The following is a 24,857-nucleotide window of genomic DNA, read 5'->3' as shown; positions in this document are numbered from 1 at the left end:
GATGCTACCTAAAAATGTCACCACTGGAACAATCGAGGATTTTCAAAACGTTCGCACTTGCCTGTACGCCCGGGTCCCACAACCAATAGAAACGAAACAAATCTTATACCAATCATTCCTTATGGTTTCCTCAGTTCAGAATAATTCAAAGGGTGGTCTGGACGAACTATCTAATGTACCATGTGGTGATATAAATGTTGCTCCATGGGAAAGTTTATATCCCGTTTATTCTGCAAAGTCAAGAAAAATTTATAAGAATATAGAATGCGCTAAAGAAGACGGTGAAGATGTTGATCTCATACAATGGAAAGCAGTTATAAACTGCAAAGATGTAGATAGCACATCAGGTATAAGTTTGGCTGCAAATGCATTAGACACAGAATCAATTACTGGAAACTGTGAAATTTATTTTATTTTTCCTGGTGATTATGATGTTATAAAGCCGTTGAAGTGTTACATCAACCTAATTGACACTTGTTCTGAAACGCATGATTTTCAGGTGCCTGAAGGGGTAAATGTTTCCAAAGATGATATAAGGACATTGTGTACAAAAAGTGGTCTTCTATCACCATACCGAGCAAAGAAAATGTATGCAAATGTATTTTGTCATATTTGTAATCGGCCATTTTTTCGGAAATCTGTTTGCAACAAATATGCTGAAGTTTATATTGCAAAAAGTATATTAAGTGATGGTGAATTTACAGCACTGATTGATTTTAACTTTATAACTGGAAGAGGAGATGCTTACAATGACAGAAAACACGTTTTACCGTATAAGTGTTTTTTTTCTGCGGTGACTTTATTTCTGCGTTTTCTGCGGTCAGTTTCAGCACCGCAGAAATAAAAACCGCAGAATATTTCTCTCACCTGCTACAATATGTGTCCTGCATTATGATCTGTTTCGTCTAAAGTAATAACGACTAACGGATTATACTAACCGTAAGCGGTTTTTCAACTTGTATAAAAGTGTTGTCGGCTATGTATGTAATCTGTGTTTGTAAGGATGTACTTATTGTTAATTATGCTAATTTGAGAATAAAGATATTTCAAAGCATTTCACCCTTATACTGTTAAATAATCGTCGTATACTTTAACTGTCACCTGATTTACGGTAAACTTCTATCAATTTCATTAAAGAAAAGATACCACCGGGGTATATTTTTCACATGTCATTTCACGCTGATCAAATAATGCATACCTTTCTATTGCTGCGCATTATATTTGTTTGCAAGCAAACAGTATAAATGTTTTGCGGTGACGGCGATAAACAAATGTGAATGTGTACATGCAAATAAAATAGGTAGAGTAATGTGCCGCAGAAATAAAGTCCGCAGAAATAACAACATGCCAAAATTTGCAAAAACCGCAGAATTTGGAACCCGCAGAAAAAACCACTTATACGGTACCTACTGTATGCTTGGTTATAGAAGTAAGTTAGAAGTATTAGAATGAATAAACTAAAAGTCACAATATATATAATATATAAAATCTTAAAAGATTTATTGTCTGAAGATATTAATTATTGTTGGCGAGAAGGTATACTTAAACATTTTTCGGGACATAATTGTCTAATTCTTTTCCTTAAAGCGTAATATCGATCACGTTATAAGAAACATAGTACACTACTTATAATTTAATCTTTAGAACAGGTAAGTTCATCATACCCAATAAAAATGATTTTAAAGTTATTTTCAATTTTTTAAATGAAAGATTAAAGAAAGGAACTTACAACATTGATGGCATTATCCTTAGAAATTTTGTCATCTGAAACATTTTACAATGTACATTTTTGGTAGCAAGCATTTAGAAATATCATTTTCCGTCTTTAATTTTCTAGGTAAACAGGTGCCGTGAAATCCTATGCCCAAATGGACAGCTTAGGGACAGAAGAAATAAGTGTGTTTATCCGGATAAAATTTGGTACAATCAAAACTATGCTGTTTATATTAATCTTACATTTGATACATTCATGAACGTAACTGAAACATTTGGTATTCCATACCAAGCATCAGTAGCAATAGAATTACCACCACTGAAATCAGTATGGTTGGAAAAGTGGGCAGTTGCTTCTATACACAGTAGAGTGATGGATGAGCCCCAACTGTCAAATAATGTTATTATTATCATGCGTAGAAAAATATCAAGTGTTAAACCAGACGTCATAATTACAAATATTACGAAAATGATCGGGCAAGCTTGGTCCATACGTGTACGCAATGATATGTTAGTTTTAAAATCAGCAAACTTTTCAGTGGTGAGTAAGTCAATTAATTATGGAAACTACAACTTTATCAAAGCTGATGAATTCTACAACTTAACTGAGAATCTTGAATGGCCCAACTATGTACCTGTGTATATAAATCCGACTCCTAGTGGAAAAATGCATACTATTTCTAGGTTATATATTTGCAATCAAGTTGAGCTTGAACCATCAGAATTTCTTTTAACAGTAATAAGTTTGCCCTGTATATCTACACATCAAAACGTGTCTTGTTTGATGGCCAGTTTGCACTCATACGTAGCAATACCTTCAAAGAATATCGCGCCAGAATTTGTAAGGAAGACTCTGGATTGTTTGAAAGAAAAACAAATGTGGGATCAATTCTTAAGATTCTCTGTTATGCTGTAGTAGTTCTGTTGTTGATATTCCTATTGCAGGGCCTTCTTTGAATATAAACTATATATTATGTATTTATGATTTTGTACATGGAAAGAATCACAACAAGGATTTGATGTATTGATGCAGGAAAAATAAAAGTGATATATTTGAAAAACAAGAGGGCCATGATGGCCCTGAAGTCGCTCACCTGTATATAGGCCCCCGGAGCGGGACCAGTTTAAACCCAAGGGCTTTTATTTGAACAAACTTGGTAGACACCCACTAGAAGATGTTTCATGCTAAACATCTAAAGTCTAGCTCGTTGGGTTTTTTAAAAGAAGATTTTTTCAAGTTTTTTCTTTACACATACAGTTAAAAACAATGACACACCTGGGGCAGGGCCAGTTTTGACCCCAGGGCTTTTATTTGAACAATCTTTGTAGACACTTACTAGAAAATGTTACATGCTTAATATCTAAACTCTAGCTATTCGGGTTTTTCTAAAGAAGATTTTTAAGTTTTTGTTATACACATATAAGGAAAATCAATGTCCCCCGGGGCGGGGCCAATTTTGACCCGAGGGCTTTTATTTGAACAAACTTTGTAGACACTCACTGGAAGATGCTTCGTGCTTAATATCTAAACTTTAGCTATTTGAGTTTTTTCAAAAAAGATTTTTTTAAGTTTTTGTTATACACATATAAGGAAAAGGAATGACCCCCGGGGCGGGCCAATTTGGACCCAAGGTCTTTTATTTGAACAAACTTGGTAGACACTCACTAGAAGATTTTTCATGCTTACTATCTAAACTCTAGCTATTTGGTTTTTTTTCAAAAAAGATTTTTTAAGTTTTTGCTATACACATATAAGGAAAATCATTTTATTTGAACAAACTTGGTAGACACCCATTAGAACATGTTTCATGCTAAGTGTCTTAGCTCTAGCTCTTTGGGTTCTTTAAAAGAAGATTTTTTAAGTTTTTACTATATGCATATAGGAAAAATCAATGACCTCCTGGGGCGGGGCCAATTTTGACCCCAGGGCTTTTATTTGAACAAACTTGGTAGACACTCACTAGAAGAAGTTTCATGCCAAATATCTAAGCTCTAGCTCTTTGGGTTTTTTATAAGAAGATATTTAAAGTTTTTTTCTTTTGGTTGCCATGGCAACCAGAGTTCTGCATGGAATTAAATTCTTTGAACAATTTTCAAATGTGACCCCTGTGAAGTTTGGATGAAATTGGCTTAGTGGTTTATGAGGAGATGTCATTTAAATTAAATATTTACGGACGACGGACGGACGACGGACAGACGGACGAATGACGATAAACGATCACAAAAGCTCACCCTATCACTTTGTGACAGGTGAGCTAAAAAGGGGCATTTCTGTAAAAATCGAGGCCCGGCCCGGTTTACTTAATGGGTAGTGCGAAAAAACTATTAATCGGGCGATCCAGGTTCGATTCCCGGACGGTGATGGTCACTTTCGATGTGATTGATCATGGAATCCTTTCTACGGTCATTTGCACTTTACATCTGTTGTGGCATGTACCACTACCACCACAATTTATAAAGCACATTTTACTTCGGACAGAATGTGTCCAACTTAATAATTAAATATGTCACTTTTAATAGTCTCTCCATATTATCACAAACTTTATGTATTGGCAAGGAGACATGTACTGTAAAAATTAATTTTAACCTATATATAAAGTAGGGTGTAATATACACAGTACACACATATTATTAAATGTGTATTTTAAGAGCAGAATTTACTTTTTATCGGAACAATTGGTTTACTCTTTTTGTATTACAATTGTTATGTCAATAATTTTTAACACTACTTAGCTTTAAAAATTTCAAGAATTTTAAATTTAAAAAGCCACAGCACAAGCAATTAAAGACATATGTTACGTTTTGAATTTGACTTAAAGTTTTAGTATGCACGTTCTTAGACTGATAACAAACATATTTTATGCAATTTAATGATGCTCATCTTATTCATTAGATTATATGCTCTTGAATTTTACCTTTTTGCTAAATCCAAGGGCAGATAATAACAATTAAGATAAACAAGACCTTTTCTGCTGTTCATGCATCTGGCTTCTTCTCGTTTAAACAAAATTACCAGAATTGTGTTTCTTCTTTATATTACTCATAAATATTATCATATAGATAAAAACATACATGAACTAGCAGAAGAATAAGCAAAAACACAATCGAATATTAAATTTTGTTTGTTGTTTTTTCTGTTTTGTTGTGGTTCTGTTTTGTTTTAAAATATCAACAAATACATGTATAACAGTCATACATAAACCGGCAGTAAATAAGAGAAACACAATCGAATGTTTTTGGTGTTGTTTTTTGTTTTATTCCTTTTTCTATTTTACACTTTTTCATGACATCCTGTTCATTCATACATCACATATTAAAAACAAGAAGAAATTATAGGCAATAACGTTGACGGCAGCCTAATATTGCTTTTGTATACCTAAATTTAGTCATAATATATAGTATAAATTTACCCAATTTCCCGGAACATACAGGAGACCGTTCAATCAATGTATTCGTTATGGAAAGGTTCCAACAGAAAAGATCTAGAACATATCATAGACTAAAGGACGCATTGGCATGTAACACATGTATGCTTCTTACAGAGAAAATCGAGACGAAAAAAGACATTTTTCTAAAATTAATTAATATACTTCTAGTGGTCAATAAAACACTGAAATAACTCTGTAAAACTTTAATATAAAGTTCTAGTTTAGATGTGAAATGTTCATTTATTCACTGACTAAATATTTATTCACCAGAAAAAACAGTCATTCAACTGAACAATAAGATTATAACAAATCTCCACTTACAGTCTTTACTTTGTTAAATAAAAATGTTAAATGCAGTCTGAAAAAAATAATGAATAACAATTCAAATTTTAATTTTTAATAAGTTGCAAAGAAACAAAATGTCTTTAAATACCGTGACATTGTTCGTTTTTCAAAAGATTTTAACATATACATATACAAAAAGAAAGTGTCTTTTTTTCCTTGGAATTCTAAATCAAATCTGTTGATAAACTTGTGTTCATATGTTTAAGTATTCTCTTGTTTAAACCAAATTTTAAATGACAGAAAAAATATAATAAAACAAAATGTATTTGAAAAACAAATCTATGTAATTATAGTTGAATATAATATCAACGGAATAGAAAATCAAAGCCGTTTAGTTGTAAAGGTCATATTTACAAAAAATAAGTCAAAATGAAGAACTTGTACTTAAATTGTTGACCTGTAGCTAATGAAAGAGGACAAGGTTATTACTAAGGTTGAAATTGCTTGCAAAGGTCAATACACCGAAACAATATTCGCAATCATTGCCTGATCATCTGATATTTATATCGGAATATCGGAATTAAAACGGATTCCGACATAATGAAAGTGTGTTGAGACGTCTGAGAAATGAATGCTATTTAACGTCTAATTCAGAGAAGATGTGTGCATCATTCAAGAACGTGATAATGAAAGAATTTCTTAATATAGAAAATTTCATCTGCATTTGATTTTCAGATAAGAAAAATATTATCAACGTTCCTAAAATTAACAATAAAGCATGACACAAAGACCAAAAAATTTAAGTTTCCTTTATTAAAATATATTGTATTACCTAAGTTTAAGCCTGAGTTACCTAATATTCTTGAAAAATAGTCATTCAATCACTGTTGTTTATTTATTTCTGATATAATTGGAAAGAATGTATTTAATTTAACCTATTCTTGCTGAATTTCTTAAATGAACATGTCCGGTTTCGATACACTGACGATACAAAAAAATGTCGGAGACATATGTCTGCATTCATTTGTTTCTGCATTAAGTAACAAATATTTGGTTAAATGGATTATGTTGTAAAAGTAAATGGAATCAGTATATATAGTATTTCATTATTCACACTACAAGTATACATTACGCCTACATGGTTTGCTTTTAATAAAACTCATTACTAATATCCGAAAGGTTACGTTTTGAAATTGTGATAAACGTTTCCTTTATCAAAGACACTTTAGAATACTTTTGTTTCAGTTGTTGCAAACATGCAGTTTAATTCCTTATTATCTTAATTGTATTTATTGCCTTAATGCATTGTGTTTTATGCCTGTTCGGTAAACATTTACGTTTATTACGTTGCAAAAATATTCAAATGTAGAGTAATGCCCAGTAATTTTTAAAAAGCAATCTTGCCCTTTTTTAGCCTTTTTTTCTTAACAATATGCACATGGCCGTCCTGTAAAAAATTTAGCTTTTTGATTGGTGGTAACTTCTCCGGTCAAATCCACCAGGAAGTCGCCTAAAGAGGGTTTCCACTGTCCATAAGATAAAGTTGACACAACAGAATCGGTGTCACAATACAGAACACTGTCTCCAAGTGGCTTTAAATAATTGAGTTTTAATTGGGCTTGGACTGTGGCACATGCAATAACACTTACATTGGTTCGGGAGGAAGTTTCCATGAAATTTCCGTTATAACCCGAGTCCTGTTTAACTTCATTAGTGACCAGGCTTTACCGTGATGGTTAAGGACCTTGGATAGTAACCTCTTAGCGACCTAGCGACATGTTGGAAAATGAATATTCTGCTTTCTGTGGTCATTAGCTGCTAAAACCTGTTAAGAATTTCAATAATGTCGTAAATTTTCCATGTAATATATCATGTTGCACTAATTGATGTTGTTTATATGGTTTATTGACGTAATATACATCACAATACTTTACAATACATTAGGCATTAGTTATCTATCCTGTTCATATATTGTGTTTAATAATGATCTTGAACATTTTCATGTGTTTTAATGTAACCATGACCATTTTTAGAATTTCACTTGGCGGGATTTAATTTCATTTACACTTTCGTGTCATTCGGGAACATATTGGGGTTAAGAGTGAGGTTTGGCATGCCTAAAACCGGTTTATACTCCCCAATGGTTTAACTACCACTAACCGTTCAAAGGTGGTACCTCTCTGTGTTCATTTACGAGTTTTTCCTCCCATTTTTCACCCCCTCCACTTTTCACCCTGACAGCCCTTATCCCTTTAATTCCAATATTGGCCCCTTTTAGTTTATTTCACACATTACATGTCCCTCTCCTTTCGCCGCCCTTATGTCCACTCCAGGTTTTTGTTGGGTGTCTTCTGGGTGCCCTGCTTGGGTGTGTCGGGGGCGGCTGTGAACGTTGCCGTTACCTTATTGATTTTTATTCTTTTCTTTTTTTAATAAAGGAATTGTGTGAAGCTTCTTAGAATACTGATTCAACCATTAGTATATATATTACTTAGCCCATTATCAGTATTTGCGATTAATACTAGTACATCACAAATGCAAAAACGTTGACCTGTTTACATTTATCTACAGAATACTTGAAGTAATATCAAGAGCTTACAAGACAATGTTCGACAATTCTTTATTTTTATTGATAAAACTGAAAAATTACATATATTTTTATACCTGGCAAATGCATCGACACACTGAACACTTTGAAACACCATGTGTATTCCTCTCCCACCATAAAACTCTCCTTTTGCAAGAAACTGTAGTGTTATCAATATCTGAAACAAAGTCAAATTCAAAATAACGTTGACGGAAATTTATTGAACATAGCTATATTACTACTGTTTTGACACTTTTGTTCAGGCTGGTGTGTTGAATGACTAGTAATGACTGTAGTAGTTGTGTCCTTTGTATTGACTGCACGTGAGTTCTTTGTGAAAATAATTGTCAATAAATATTAGATATGGGAATAGATGTAGTTGCTTATAGAATAAGAAGTGGATTATTTTTGATGCCGCTCAAGTGCCGAGCAAATTTATGAACAGCAAAAGGAGTGTGTTTGTTTACGGCTAGTAACTTTTCTCGATGTGTTAACTTTACTAGGTGGGGATGTGGAAACTAACCCCGGACCTTTGATGTCACAGAAACAGCGTACACTTTCTTTTGCTGAAGTGACGTGCTCTCCCTCAAGATCGGTAACTTTTCAAACAACATCCCGGGAAAATGCAAAGCGAACAACAAGAGCGGCGGTAGGTCATGATAGTGAGGTACATGTATTATCTTTTATTCGAGATATGAAAAATGAAATGCAGACCGATTTAGCGGCAATTTATTCTAAAATTGACAGTATAAATTCTGTTGTAAATGCTTTATAATCACAAAATGAGACATTTAGACAAGAAAATCAAGATATGAAAAACAAATGCAGACACTTCTTATAAAAGTTGACAATTAAGAATGACAATCCCATCAAAATAATCTTAGATTTCATGGAATACGTGGTAAACTAGTTGAAAAATGGAAGGATACCGAGGTGAAGGTTAGGGAATTCATTAAAAATGACTTGGGCCTATCAAAAATGGAAAATGTGCAATTTGAAAGAGCCCATCGTATAGGTAGCAGGTATACAGAAACATGCCCGCTAAATTTAAGGATCGCGAAACTATTTTCACTACGCTATGATAAATTAATTGTTGACAAAAATGTTTACAAATATAAAGATCTAACCAATCAGATTACGAGAATCGGATCTACACGAGTGAGGGGTGAAAGAGTAACATGACCACGTGATCGAAATTTTAGGCGGGAAACAATGTCACATGATATATATTTATGTATTTATCAGCGATGGCGACCAACCAGGAAACGAAGGAGGAATCGAATGTGAGGCATTATTCGAAGAATAGGAAACAGGTCAAGGTGCTTGTGTAAATATAAACATTGTCATATGGAACATTTGCAGTTTAAAGAAACATGTAGATGACTATAATTTCTTAAATTAATTACAACGATCAACTTATTACGCTTCGATGAAATCCAAAAGCCTTTTGAAAACTATTAAAATCTAGAAATAGTAAAATAAATGAAAAATCTTCATTGATAGATACGGGAGCTTGATTTGATTATTTTCATGAGTAACTATTTAAAAGCAACCGTCCTAATATATATGAAAGTGGGACTTTAGTTAATACTGATGAGGAAAGTTTGTATTTAAATTCCAAAATTTCCTCTGATGAAGTTATCAAAAGTATAGACAAATTGAAATGTGGAAAATCACAGGGATGTGATGGCATTGGAGCAGAATTTTATAAAAATTACTTCATCATTAATCGCACCTGTCTTTTGGAATTGTTTAATAATATATTAAGTACAAGGATTTTCCTAGACATTTGGAGGGATAGTATAATAGTACATGACCACGTGATCGAAATTTTAGGCGGGAAACAGGGTCACATGATATATACGAGGGATGATCAAAAATAAACCGGACTGTGACTGTCAATTGAAGAATTTTCAACCTATCACTTATTGTTATATATCACACTAAATCGGAAAACAATACTTGTAAACTGATGCTTTATCTAATCTGATAAAGCCAAAAGCTTGTCCGTTACAGCAAATTCAAAAACCATGGTAACGCACACCCGGCGCAGTGTGTAAAATCGCCTTGACATCAGGCGCTTTAAGCTGCGTATATTTTACACTATGGCACATTTAGATTTCAAAATACGCCAAAATGTCATGAACCATACATTTGACGTTGTCAGTAAAAATGTCTTCATTTAAACCATATTTATATTTGCAATCACGATTCAAACTCACATGTTAATGAAATACTCCCGTTAAAATTATGTCGTCGGAATGTCTCGAAAATCGATCAATAAGAAAATTTGTCAAAAGTAAGACGAGAAACTGTTTAAAACGTAGAAAAAGATTATGGCTATCATGGGAAAAGTTCCAGAAAATCACAGCATATTTTTTGATTAGCATTAAAAATTAAGAAAGAGTAATAGAGACATAGAAAACAAGTAAGGGAGAGGCAGAAAAAATAATTTTTCAAGGACGTTGGTGACGTCAATCGCCAAGACGTTAAAAAATGACAGTCGATTGACTGCGGACATTGTCAACGATGTTCAACATAAGCTACGAGACGGTGCAGTCAACTGAAAGTATTTTAAAATGATAATAGTTAATGCATTAATTACATATATTGTATTCTTGGTTTACAATTGTATCAATTATTTTCTTATTTTACGCAGTAGTTTTACAGAGAAATTGTGTCAACAATTAGACAGTCACTATTCAAAATCGGCTATGCGTTTTATTTATTTTAAAATAATGACAATTTTGTTCATAGTTGTATTATTCTTTTATTTTTCTTATGTATGATACATTATCATTCAGCAACATTATTTTACATTATTTGTTATACATAATATAGTTTATTGCATGTGCGATTTTTCCAACAATCAAGTTAACAGAAGGAAAGAACGGAAGTTTGCGTTATTACAGGAGCTCTTTATCATCATTCATTCTTTTACAATACAATATGATACCCACTTGTACAGAAATATATATAGGCAGGGGATCCGCCGCATCAATAACATGACTGTACCACGAATTGGCCTACTCCGTGACTGAGTTAAAAGCTGCTCCGTTAAGGAAATTACGCTTGTGATGTCGTTTACGTCAATTTCAAACTTATACCGTGCGCCGCATTGCTTTACATGTACATGCCAATAACAGCATAACTTTTTTTCTTTGTTAATATTTCTTGTTGGTATTTTTTGTATATTCCAGGGGATAGATTCCGATTTATTTTCCGTGTATTGTTATGTAAATTCATTTAACAGGTAAAGAATCATTTACAAAGTCCGGTTAATTTTTGATCATCCCTCGTATTTATCAGCGATGGCGACCCATCAGGAAACGAAGGAGGAGTCAGAAGTGAGGCTTGAAGAATAGGAAACAGGTCAAGGTGATTGTGTAAATATAAACATTGTCATATATGGAACATTTGCAGTTGATAACAAACATTTTATTTCACGTATATGCACTGACTTTAACGATTGTAAAATTCCATATATTAAAAGTGCTTTGTATAGTTTCATGCAAAATATTATTTTATACATTGTTAATGTCTCTCATGAAGGGTCAAATATTTATGACAAAAACGTCGGAAAATTGGAATTAAAACCATTCAATTTGAATGTAATATTGAAATATTAAATAATATGTATCCAAATGTATATCTATGCTTAGGTGGCGAATCCAATGCCCGTACCAAGGATTTGTTAGATTATATACCACATGATAATAGATGTAATATTTTATTAAGACATCGATAATGATTTAGACTTTTTCAAAGTTTCTAGAAATAACAAAGAATTTGAGAGATATATAGTTTGTTTGAAAAGTCTCAAAGTAGAATTATGTTGTATTCATAGTGTCCATATTTTAAATGGTCGTTTGTACAATGATGTTGCAGGTAATTTTACTTGTTTAACTTACAATGGAGCAAGTATTGTATCACAGTGTCTCGTCTGATATTTTTTCTCATATATATATATAAGCTGTTTTAACGTTGAAGAGCGTCACGAATCAGATCATTTATCAGTTTTTGCAAGATTGACTTTAGAGCGAAGGCAATCATTCGTTAGATTTAACAATGGAAATTAAACTTTTGATGAAGTTGATGTCGACAAATATAGATGGAATGATAGGTATATGGCGGATTTCTTACAATTATTTACCGTGGGGTATAATTCTATACCAGAGAATTTACTTAATGAAATAGATATAAGTATTGACACTAAAGGTAATCAAATCATTAATATTTATAAAAAAATCATCAGCAAATATGTGCGTTAGAGATTTAGCGCGTAATAAAGTAAATAATAATCAACTCTGCTTGGATCGAGACTGTGAAACAACTAAGCATCTTAAATACGCAGCTCTTCGACGTTTTCGCTGGCCTAATACCATTTTAGACTTTCATCAATTTGTAGCGCTCCCGAAACGTTCTTAACGTGCTTTATAAAAATGACTCTTTGTCAAAAGTCTAAGCGCGATCAACTTGTTACGTTACGATTAAATCCCAAAGCCTTTTGGAAACTATTAAAATCTAGAAATAGTAAAATAAATGAAAAAACTTCATTGAAAGATACGGGACTTTGATTTGATTATTTTCATGAGTTACTATTTAAAAGCAACCAGCCTAATATATATGAAAGTGGGACTTTAGAGTTAATACTGATGAGGAAAGTTTGAATTTAAATGCTAAAATTTTCCTCTGATGAAGTTTCCTCTGATCAAAAGTATAGACAAATTGAAATGTGGAAATTTACAGGGAAGTGATAGCATTGGAGCAGAATTTTTATATAAAAATACTTCATTATTATTCGCACCTGTCCTTTGTAAATTGTATAATAAGATATTTAGTACTGCGGTTTTCCCAGACATTTGGAGGGATAGTATAATAGTACCCGTGTACAAATCTGGGCCTCAGGATGACTCTTTCAAATTATTAAGGAATTTCTTTAATCAATGTTATGTATAAGGAATGTTCTAATATTATATATGATATATGATATGATGTATAAATGGGATGAGAAATTTGATGAAATAGATGAAGCCCAAGCCTGATATCGAGTCGGTTACTCTACAATTGATAATATTTTTATGGTACAGACATAAATTAGTAAACCGGGTGGACGATTTTAGGTTCTTTATGAAGATTTTAAAAGTATTCGATGAACATGAACATTTTAACTTATTCAAAACTATAAACAGATGTGGCGTTATAGGGAATTTATTCCGTGTTCTTTTATCAATATACTCAAAACTCCGAGGATGTGTACAAGTTAGTACTGCCAAAACTACAGAATATTTTACATGTAACATAGGTCCAAGGCAAAGAGACGTAACAAGTACAATTAAGTTAAACTTGTATATAAATGAGTTACCTCCTTTTATTCGTAATAAAGGTCATTACGGACCAAATTTCCGATATTATGTGCATCCTTTTCGCTGATGATGTTGCAAATTGCGCCGATACAGCGATCGAACTCCAGTCTCAGTTAAATTCAATTTCAGAATTTTGTAATAACACCGGTCTGTCTATAAATGGGAGTAAAACTGACAATTTTGTATTTAGAAATGGGGGACCGCTCAGATCATATGAAAAATTGCTCTACAAAGGCAGTTCAGTAAATGTCACCTCAATGTACAAATATTATTATGGGCCTTTTATATTCACCTAAATTACCTTGAACAAATGCAAAAACTAAACTTGCTGCATAAGCTAGGATATCTATTTACAGTAAACTTCACTTATAGCGAACACGGTTATAGCGAACTTCCGGTTATAGGGAACAATTTATTTTGGCCCGAATTTTGGCCTTCTTTATTTAATACAAAAATATATGGTTATAGCGAACACGGTTATAAGGAATTATCGCTTATAAGGAACTCATTTCTTAGTCCCAATTTAGTTAAAAGTACAGAAAATTACACTTTCATAACGAACTCCAAAATATTGGCTATCCGTAAATAGATCCCGCATTTTCATTCGCACGGATTAAAACACGGGCGAATGTACCGTTTATCGTTGTATGTACTTCAATACATCTATTCAAATGAATTTGTATAGTTTTCTATTTTGGATATTTTTAGCATGAGCTCTTTTCACCAAGATAAAACGGTTATTTATTTATTTTCTTCAATAGTTTTGCTCGAGTAACATAATTATAATAATTTATAATGATCGGTTTTCAACAAAATCATGCATGCTTGCAAGCATGATCCATTGCAAACTGCAAAGTACGCTTGATTTAAATGAAAAGAAATCTATATCTTACATTAGTAAAGTCACCCTTAAATTATAATAGAAGATATTCAATATAAAAGGAAGGAAAAATCGAAAATCTTGTTTATTCTCAATCATGGAAAGAAAACGAAAATAGTTTAGAAACAAAATATTATATTTTATGTGAAATTGAGATAAGGAGTAAAACTAAAACTGAAATAGCAATCAAATTCCAAAAAGTACGCTCTCGGGTAGTGTGTCTAAAATATAAATAAATGACTAACATTTCTATTTCTTAATCAAATTCTCTTCAAAAATGGCGGACAATGGTAAACAATCAGTTCGTTATATGTAAATCTGTTCGCTTTAAAAACGGCTGTTACAACGAACTAATTCGCTATATGCTTACAAGGAACTCCGGATATAAGGAACAGGTTTTGAATGTCCCAGTGAGTTCGTTATAAGCGGAGTTTACTGTATTCTATTTAGTCATATCAAAGAAATTTCGGAAAGTTCTTATACTCTGATTATTTTAAATTATTTGACTCCTATGGTAATAATCTGGACACAATGTGATCTATAAAACCTATACTTACCTATCGTGCCAAAATTTATGGAAGTGAAATCTCCGAAATTCTTAAACAAGTTCAAATACAATATTGTAAAGAGTTTCTAGGTGTAAATTATTCTGTTAATGATAATGATGCACTGGGAGAAAGTGGAAGGATGCCTTTATGTATTGACCATTATGTAAAATTATCAAATATTGGTGTAAACTTCTTTGTATGCCAGAACATAGATATCCTAGAAATTGTTATTTAATGTTAACAAGACAAGATAATGTCTAAAATTAGGCTACTTCAGTTAAAAAACTTATTGCATACTTATGGGTTAAGTTTTGTATGGCTTAGTCAATAAATTTTGGATATCAATCCATTTATTTATCAATCTAAACAAAGGATTATTGATTGCGAAACTCAAAATTGGATGGAAGAAATTCAGAATTCATCCCGTTGTGACACCTATATTTTTTTAATCTATGTTAAATCATGAGCAAATTTATCTATCGATATGCCATTTTATGTAAAAAAAAATCTTTATCGAGATTTAGATGTTCTAGTCATAAATTATATATAGAAATTGGACGCCATTTGGGTATACCAAGATATGAGCGAATTTGCCAACATTGTTTGCAATATTATAACAATTTTTTATCGAAGATGAATTTCATGTATATTTATTTGTAACAGATTTTCTCAACAAAGACAATTTTAATATTTTTTCAAGGGTTTACAGTCTTTGATTTACATTCCAAAATTTTTTTTTTAAGGGGGAAAAAAATTTTAAAATGAAGAAAAAAAAAGGGGAAATATTTTTTTTTTTGTTTCATAAAATTAAAAAATTTTTTAAATAAAAAAAATATAAATGGGGAAAAAACTGTAAATAGTTGGGCAAGGTTTTGAAGACACAAAAAAAATTTTGCATATCTTTTTTTAAATTATATTGTGTTTTTTTGGGGCCGGAGGCCTTTATTTACAAAAAAAAATGTTGTTGTTTTTTTTTTTTAATTTCGAAAAGGTTTAAACCCTTTGTTAGTATTTTCGGTTTAAAAAATTTAATTTACTGTTTAAAAGGGAGTTTCCAAAAGGGGCCCCCTTTAAAAAATCTTACATAAAGGGAAATAATTTGGGGTACAAATTCTCAAACAAGTCTGAAAAATTTTTTTTCTAAAAATTTCGAAAATTATTTTACTTTTAAAAATATATTTTAAACTAAAAAATTTTTAAATTTTTTTTTGTTAAATATATACAATATGAAAAGGCCTTCTTTCCCCGGTCCCAAAAAAAACCACTTCCATTTAACAGTAAATTTACAAATTTTTTTGAAAAAATTGGAAACAAAAAACAACCAATAACAAAATTAACAGTGGGGGATAATTTCCTTCGAAAAAATTTTTTAATTTTTAAATTTTTGCAGAAGGGTTCATTTAAAATTTAAATTTTCTTTCCACAAAATCTTCAGTTTTTTTTTTCCAAAAGCTACTTTAAATTTTGGGAAATTTCACTATATTATTTGTTTTCCTATTTGGAATTTTTAAAATTTTTGAGTCAAGGCAAAAAAACCCAAACTAAGGGGGAATAAAAAGGTAAAACTTTTATATGTTCACGTACACTGCAGAAAAAGAAAACCACAATGAACTAAACCATTTGCATTTTTTCAAAGATGAATTATACTAGTAAAAATTACTTTCGTCCTCGAGCTTATAGGATGATATCTGTTTGTTTTTTAATTACAAAAAATTTTAAAAGTGAAACCCCTTTTCGTAAAAAAAATGGGAACGTAAATTTTTAAACTTAGGAAAATTTTTGGGCGTATGTACTTTGTTTTTAAAGGGTTTTCCCCCCTGGTCCCAAAGATTTTCCCCAAAAAAGGCTTCAAAACCCCTTTGAAAACCAAAAATAAAGGCCTTTCAGAAAATATCAGATTTAAAACAAGCGAAGAACAGTGGATAGTATCGTATATACCTAAATTAGTTAAAGTGTGTCTTTTTAAGACACAATACCAACTGTACTTTTCATATGTATTTTATCATAATTATATTGTATTTTTTGATGTTTTAGATAAACAATATCAGCAAATGTTCGAAGCTTGAGGTAATCTGTGCACAATCTACACATCCGACTTTTGTATTTTAATATCTTCCGTTCAGGCATTCGTGTCGCCATCATAAATGTTAGCTGCACTTTTAGCCTCTTAGCTTCACAAGTAGCATGATGAAATTTAATTAAATGATGAATGACTTTTTTAAATGCAGTATATTGTGTCCAGACTAAAACAAGTTGTAGCACAATCAAAATAAATCATACTTCAGTCAGAAAAAATATATGTAGATTCCTCTTACTTTGATAACATAATTCATTTAACCAAATATTTGTTACTTAATGCGAAAATGAATTAATACAGACAGAAGTCTCTTACATATCATTATATTTTTGTATCTTCAGTGTATAAAATTATACTTGAATGTAAGCTGTGTGTTAATCATAAGTACAGTGTCGCATGGCCAAGTGGTTAAAGCTGCAAACGAAGAGCAACTGGCCATTCTCCTCCAGAATCTTTTCATGTTATGAACCTATTCAGCTTGATTACGGAACGTTAATTGTATTTTGTTCTATTTTAGTACACTCTAATCCATTTAAAATGTAAACAAGAAAGTTGTCATACGGTTTCAACTTTATATACAGTGTTTACATGACTTGCAACCAAAGACTTTGTCAAATGCTTTATTTGGTTGGACGATGATATGTTTATATCCATTCAGTGAAATCTATTCTGAAAAGACTAAGTAAGGTAACCAACTACCCTACTTTTTTCCGTGAACTGATCCAAATAAGCCTTTCTTACAAGTATAAAGTAAAGCCAACCTACAAATTTGTGCAGTCTGACCAGGTTCTTAACTGAGTCATATTTTATTTTTTTTACATTCTGATATCCCCAACATGGACAATTCCACAAAAATGAAACCAGAAAAGCCCCTTTTTAAGAAATTAAAGCAGGAAAAAATTTTAGGGCACACGTTTTTCCCTTTGAATTAAAAAATTTTTAATAGCTTTTCCCTTTTCGAACAAAATTTTCTCTCAGACGAAAACAACACAAAAAAATATTAATTATGTTCAGAATCCTTTTTTTATTCCGGTTAAAAAATCGATGATAAAAGAAAAGGTCATTTATTTTTTTCAGGTGTGTTGTCATTTGAAAGCAATTGCAACCTTAATAATAACATTTTACTCTTTAATAAGCTACAGGTCAACAATTAAACTTCAAATTCGTCATTTTGCTTTTTTCTGTAAATATGACATTACCCATACTCGGCTTTGATTTTATATTCCATTCATAGCTAAATGTCGTGACTAAATAGATTTGCTTTTCAAATACATTTTGTTTTATCATATTTTCTATTGAAAAATTTGTTTTTAAACAAGAGAATACTTTATTTTATGAACATTAATTTATCAACAGATTTAATTTATAGAATATCAAAAAAAATCTTATTTTTCTGTTTATTGTTACAAATCTTTTGAAAAAGATTAATTCCATGGTATCACGGTAATTTAAGGAAAGTTTGTTTCTTTTGCAAGTTATAAAAGAATGAAATTTTCAATTTTAACGCACTGATAATTTTGTTCAGACTGCATTTATGTTTCAAATACGTTCAGATCATAATCTTATTTCATTAAATGATTTTTAGGTATGTAAATTTTTATAGGGATTCAATGCTCATTTCACACCTGAGCTAGAACTTTCTATTGATGTTTTACATAGTTATTATAGTGTTTTATTGACCACTAGAAGTACATTTTGTTATATGTCTTTTTTTCTTTCCCATTTGTTCTGGTAGAGCATACATGAGTTACATGCCAATTCGTCCTTTAGACAATGATATGTTTTATAAATTTTGTGATGAAAACTTTCCATAAGCGATACGTTGATGGAACGGACTCCTGTACCTTTCCGGTAAATTGGGTAAATTTAGACTATATAGTACGACTGAGTTTAGATATGCCTAAGCAAAGTCATCGCTATTCCCGATAATTTCTTCTACTTTTCTTTTTTTAATATGTTATGTATAATGACTAGGATGTCGTTGTTGACAACATATGATTTTGTTAAAGTATAAAAATTGTGGAAAAGAGGAATTATACAAAAGTAACAACAACCTAATATTCGATTGTGATTCACTTTTCTGTACTGGTGTATTTATGACTGTTATAAATGTATATTTTGATATTCAAAAAACAACACCATCAACAAAACAACAATGACAAAAACAGAATATTTGATTGTGTTTTTCTTATTCTTCTTCTGGTTTATGTATGTGTTTATATGTTAACATTTTCTTTAATTAATATAAAGAAGAAAAAAAATTTTCTGGTTTAATTTGTACAATAACAAAAAAGTTTTCAGAGCTGCCATTATGAACAGCAGAAAAGGGTCTTTGCTTAACTAAATTTTATTATCTGTCCTTGAATTAAGCGATATTTTCAAATTCAATGCATATTACCGTTAAACAAGAATTTATGAAATATTTCTGTTATCCTTTCATAAATCATGCCAAAATTTACAATAAATGCCGTTTAACAGTTTACATTCAGCGCATCCAAGTCAAATTGAAAATCTAGCATATGCCTTTAATTGTTTTGAACAGTATCTTTTTCAATTTAGTATTCTTGATTTTTTTTTAAAATAATTAGTTTTAAAATTATTGATGAACAAATGTTATAAATATAGCGTAAACCCTTCAAAAATTATTTTCCAAAAAATAAGTAAATTTCTGCCCAAAAAATACACAATTAATAATATGTGTCTGTACTGTGTAGTATTTCTACCAAACTTTTTTATAATTATATTTTTAAAAATTTCCCTTTTAAAAATTCCAATTTAAAAACCGCCTTGGGGAAATTTTAAAAAACAACCAAAAGGGAAGCCCTTTTTGGGCAAAATTTTTCCGGGAAAAATAAAAGTTTTTGGATCCAAAAACCAGTCATATTTTTAACGAAACAAACCATAAAGCTAGCGGGGGTTTTTAATCGATTTTATAGAAATGCCCTTTTTTATTCACATATGTAATTTTTGTTTTCCCCTACATTCCATTCACCAAGTTCGATCTTGCTATGTGCAAAATCATAAATATAGATTATAGAATTACATTTTAAGAAAATAGTTATATATGACTATCAACAATAGACGTACTACAACAAAACAAAGATAAAAACGTTTTTCGGAATTGACCCCACGTTTGTGTTTCTTTCATACAATCCAGAGTCTTTTCTATACAAATTCTGGCGCGATTTTCGCTGAACTTATTGCTACTTATGAGTGCAAATTGGTTATCAAACAAGACACGCTTTGATGTGTAGATATACAAGGCTTTCTTTATACTGTTAAGCAGAAATTCTGATGGTTCAAGCTCAACTTGATCGCAAATATATAACCTTGAAATAGTATGTATTTTTTCAATGGGAGTCGTGTTTTCATACAGAGGTATATATTCGGGCCATTCAAGATTCTCTGTCAAGTTGTAGAAATCATGAGCTTTGTTCCTGTAGTTTCCGTTCCAAATTGACTTACTCACCACTGAAAAGTTGGCTGATTTTAGACCTACCATTACATTGCCTACACGTATGTACCACGCTTGCCCGATCATTTTCCGTATGTTTGTAATTATGACATCTGGTTTAACACTTGACATTTTTCTACACATGATGATAATAACATTTTTTTGACAATTGGTGGTACATCCATCACTCTACTGTGTATAGAATCAACTGTCCACTTTTTTTTTCCAAACCATGCTGATTTCAGAGGTGGTAAAACTGGTGATAAGTACGCTTTGTATGGAATACCAAATGTTTCAGATACATTCATGAATGTATCAAATTGTAAGATTAATATAAACAGCATAGTTTTGATTGTACCAAAATTTATTCGGATAAACACACTTATTTGATCTATCCCTAAAGCTTTCCCGTCGGACACAGGATTTCACGGCACCTATTTACCTAGAAAATCAAAGATGGAGAATGATATTTCTAAATGCTTGCCACAGAAAATGTACATTGTAAAATGTTTCAGATGACAAACTCTCTAAGGGACAATGCTTTTAATGTTGCTATTTCATAACTCTTTCTTTAATCTTTCTTTTAAAGATTCAAATTAACTTTAAAATCATGTTTCAATTAACGCGTATGAACTTACCTGTTCTAAAGATTAAATAATGAGTTGTGTACTATGTTTCTAATAATGTGATAAATAAAACGCTTTTAAGCAGAAGAATTAGGTTCCGAACAAATGTTTCATGTATATCTTCTCGCCGAAATTTACAGACAATAAATCTTTCAAGGGTTTTAGATATTATATATTTTGTGACTTTTAGTTAATATATTCCTTGAACTTACTTCTATAACCGAGCATACCCTAGGTAAAACGTGTTTCCTGCCATTGTTAGCATCTCCCCTTCCAGTTATAAACTTAAAGTCAATCAGCGCTGTAAATCCACCACCACCACCACCTAATCCTTTTTCATCCTCTTGATACACAGTATATTTTTTGCAAAACGAATGCCGAGTAAATGCCTCATTACAAATATGACAAAACACATTGGCATACATTCTAGTTAATCGGTATGGTGATAGAAAACCACTTTTTGTACAAAGTGTCCTTATATCATCTTTGGAAACATTTGTCCCATCAGGCACTTGAAAATCATGCGATTCAGAACAAGTGTCAATGAGGTTGGTGTAACACTTCAACGGCTTTAAAACATCATAATCACCAGGAAAAATAAAAAATATTTGACAGTTTTCAGTAATTGATTCTGCGTCTAATACATTTACAGCCAAGCTAATACCTGGTGTGCTATCTACGTCTGGGCAGTTGATAACTGCATTCCATGGTATTACATCAACATCTTCACCGTCTTCTTTAGCGCATTCTATATTCTTATAAATTGTGTCTTGACTTTGCAGAGTAAACGGGATATAAACTTCCCCATGGAGCAACATTTATTATCACCACATGATAAAGGAGGTAGTCCTCATGAACCGGGCCCTTTGAATTATTCTGAACAGAAGAAACCATCAGGTAGGAATGGTAAGATTTTTTTCGTTGTTTCTGTCAATGGAAGGAAGGGATAGAGACAAGAACGAACCACTTTGAAAATCCTCCAAATTTTCCGGTTTTGGTGACATTTTTTTGGTGGCATCGTTTTCGGAAAACAACAATTATGTGTTTTGGAACATTCAGCTGAGCATGAACATTCTTTGAAATGGAACGACAGGAGAAAATATTAAAACATATACGTTTCTATTTGTACCTAATTTATGGGATGATCCGGAAATACGGAAATTTGTTTTTACATGTTGTCTTCTTCACAAGTAAGTTTAATTTTTCCGAAATATTGACTATATGTTATTTATGCAGTACCATTTCAAACCGCCTCGAATAATAATGAATACACCAAAGCGGCGCAGCTCGCTGAACGCGACGTATGGCGTACGTCGAATTTTACCTGGAATCATGTCAAAATCAAAACTTTAACGTCATTTGTTCATGAAGATTTTTGCATTTTTGAATTTCTACGGTCTGTACTTTCAACGTTATTAAAAAAAAATGTCACCAAAAAGTCCGAAAATCGACGCTTTCATCAACATATGCCAGCAGTGAATTGCGTTTGATATAATAAGCAAAAGATCTAAAATAAAAACAGGCGTTTTTCACATGGTTTGGCCAAGCTTTAAGATGAAACAGGCTGTTGGTGGAATGGAAAACTTTTTTTTCCCATTTTTTAAGGAATTTTTTAAATACAAATATATTTAGAGAATGAATAGCGGACAGTGCATACCATCATCAAACGGATATGTCGTCTGTACATTGTCTTCACTGATCGCAGAAAATGTTTCCGTTAACTGACTTAGAGATAAAGGAACTTCACAGATGTCCAAAAGCATAAAAACATTACATTTGGAATTTTTCAGAACAGATTGGGCATTAAAATAGAAAGATATACAAAGTTACATGGAATAAATGGAAAATCGTATGTTTGTGCTATTCTTAGTGAAAGCCCTGCATTTTTTCATGCTTAAAATAATATTTCTGACAAAAAACGGAGAAAGCAAATGATCTGATTTATTTTTGCTTTAAGTTACAGCCAATTTGTCATGCATTTACTTTAACTTTGATAACAAATAATACTGAATATTAATGTATTATTTTCTGATACTTGAATGTTAAACGAATAATCTTTCTGTTTATTTCCGTTTTGATGAGTCACAAGTTTCAGTTATTAACGTTCGACATTTACAATTAAATTTGGCAATGACTCATTAAATAAGAACATACTAAGGTATTTAATTCTACTAGCGGAACTGTATGTGGCAGCAAAAAAATATGTGACAAGTTGTTTATACCCATACTGATGTGACGCTTTGTCGATTGGATAATTTTTGTAAATTAGTTTGTCAAAATTTACCCGCAGTTCGTAAAAAGGATTATTTTTATATATTAGATTCATGTTAAAAGCTTTATTTGACTTGACGCTTTGTCATTATTTTATTCATGTAAAAATATTTTTTATTAGTAGTAAATCTGATAAAACGAAGTGTAGCTGTTCCGAACGCGTTGTGTCCTTGACACTGTCAAAACTTACAGACTGTTGTGCTATTTGCATATTACCATGTCTGCATACATTATTATTATTATGATCATTATTATGATTATTATTATTATTATTATTATATCATACATGCGCCAGGTGTAGGCTGCAAAAACGTGCTCTGTGAACTTATAATTATTTCAACAAGAAATACTTAAAAGATTTCCTTGAAATTTGTCATGCGTGTTTATGAATGTGTAATGATTGAATATATATACTTTTTGTAAGGAATAAATTTGCAGTTTTTGTGGAAATTTGGATATTATGAACATCACTGATATTTTAATTGAAATTTCAGATATGTGTATCTGGCCTAAGGCGGATTGAGCTGATCAGTGTTTACCAGGGATTATCCAATATAATAGGTGTAGCCGACATAATATAAGGCAATTATCACCAGCCAAACTTGTTCCTTGTGTACTAGAAACATTGAAATAAAGCAATATAGGGGTACAAGAGGGGGTTGTGTCATCATTGAAAGACGAATATGGGACACAAATGATGGAGTTCACCTTCATAATATTAGAACTTTACCTCAGAATGTATCAACAAATAACAAATTTTGAACATAGACAAAATCCCAATATAAACAGTGTCAATCCTGACAATTTGAGAAAGATCACACTTGAACCACTGTCTGTTTGTAAAGGGCAAACTAAGATTAAGATTTGTTGTCACAATTCAAGATCAGTGAAAAATAAGAGTTTGGCCTTTTCTGATTACATCATATCCAATGATTTTGACATCATCGCTTTGACAGAAATCAGCCTTGGTGGTCCTGGTGACACAGCGTGTATTGCCGAATTAGTACCTAGTGGATACAAAATTGACAATGTTCCCCGCCAAGGTCGTGGTGGTGGAGAAGCGGGTATTAACAAGTCACCCCTAAATCTTACTATGCTTGCATCTAGTCGCAATACTTATGTTACTTCATTTGAATAAATGGACTGCAACATTACTGTAAAAACGTTTCTCTACGATTTAGCTGTGGTATGTAGGCCGCCTCCAAACAAACAAAATGACTTTAAGACAAGTACATTATTTGATGATGAATGGCCGTCATTTCTTGCAAACTTTACAACTGCTGAGAACGATATTATTGCGTTGGGCGATGTTAATTTTCACCTGGACAATCTTTTAAACCCTAACACGCAAAATTCAAAAGTGTCTTGGAAGCGTGTTGCATGCGACAACACGTCACTAAACCAACACATGTACTAGATGTGCTCATTACCAGAGATACAGACTCAACGTTATCAAATGTAGAAATATCTGATCCTGGACTCCCAGTCAATAATAGAAACGCGTCTCGTAATCACTTCGCTGTTGTATTTAATGCTAGTGTGTCAAAACCACCACCAGTACGAAAACTGTGACTTACAGAAAAATCAAAATCAATAGATGTTAATGAGTTTTAAACAGATAT

This window comes from Ruditapes philippinarum, unplaced genomic scaffold, assembly GCF_026571515.1.
Source record: "Ruditapes philippinarum isolate M1 unplaced genomic scaffold, ASM2657151v2 ctg3280_1_1_1_1, whole genome shotgun sequence".
In the NCBI taxonomy this organism is placed as follows: Eukaryota; Metazoa; Mollusca; class Bivalvia; order Venerida; family Veneridae; genus Ruditapes; species Ruditapes philippinarum.
This window is presented reverse-complemented; position numbering follows the sequence as displayed.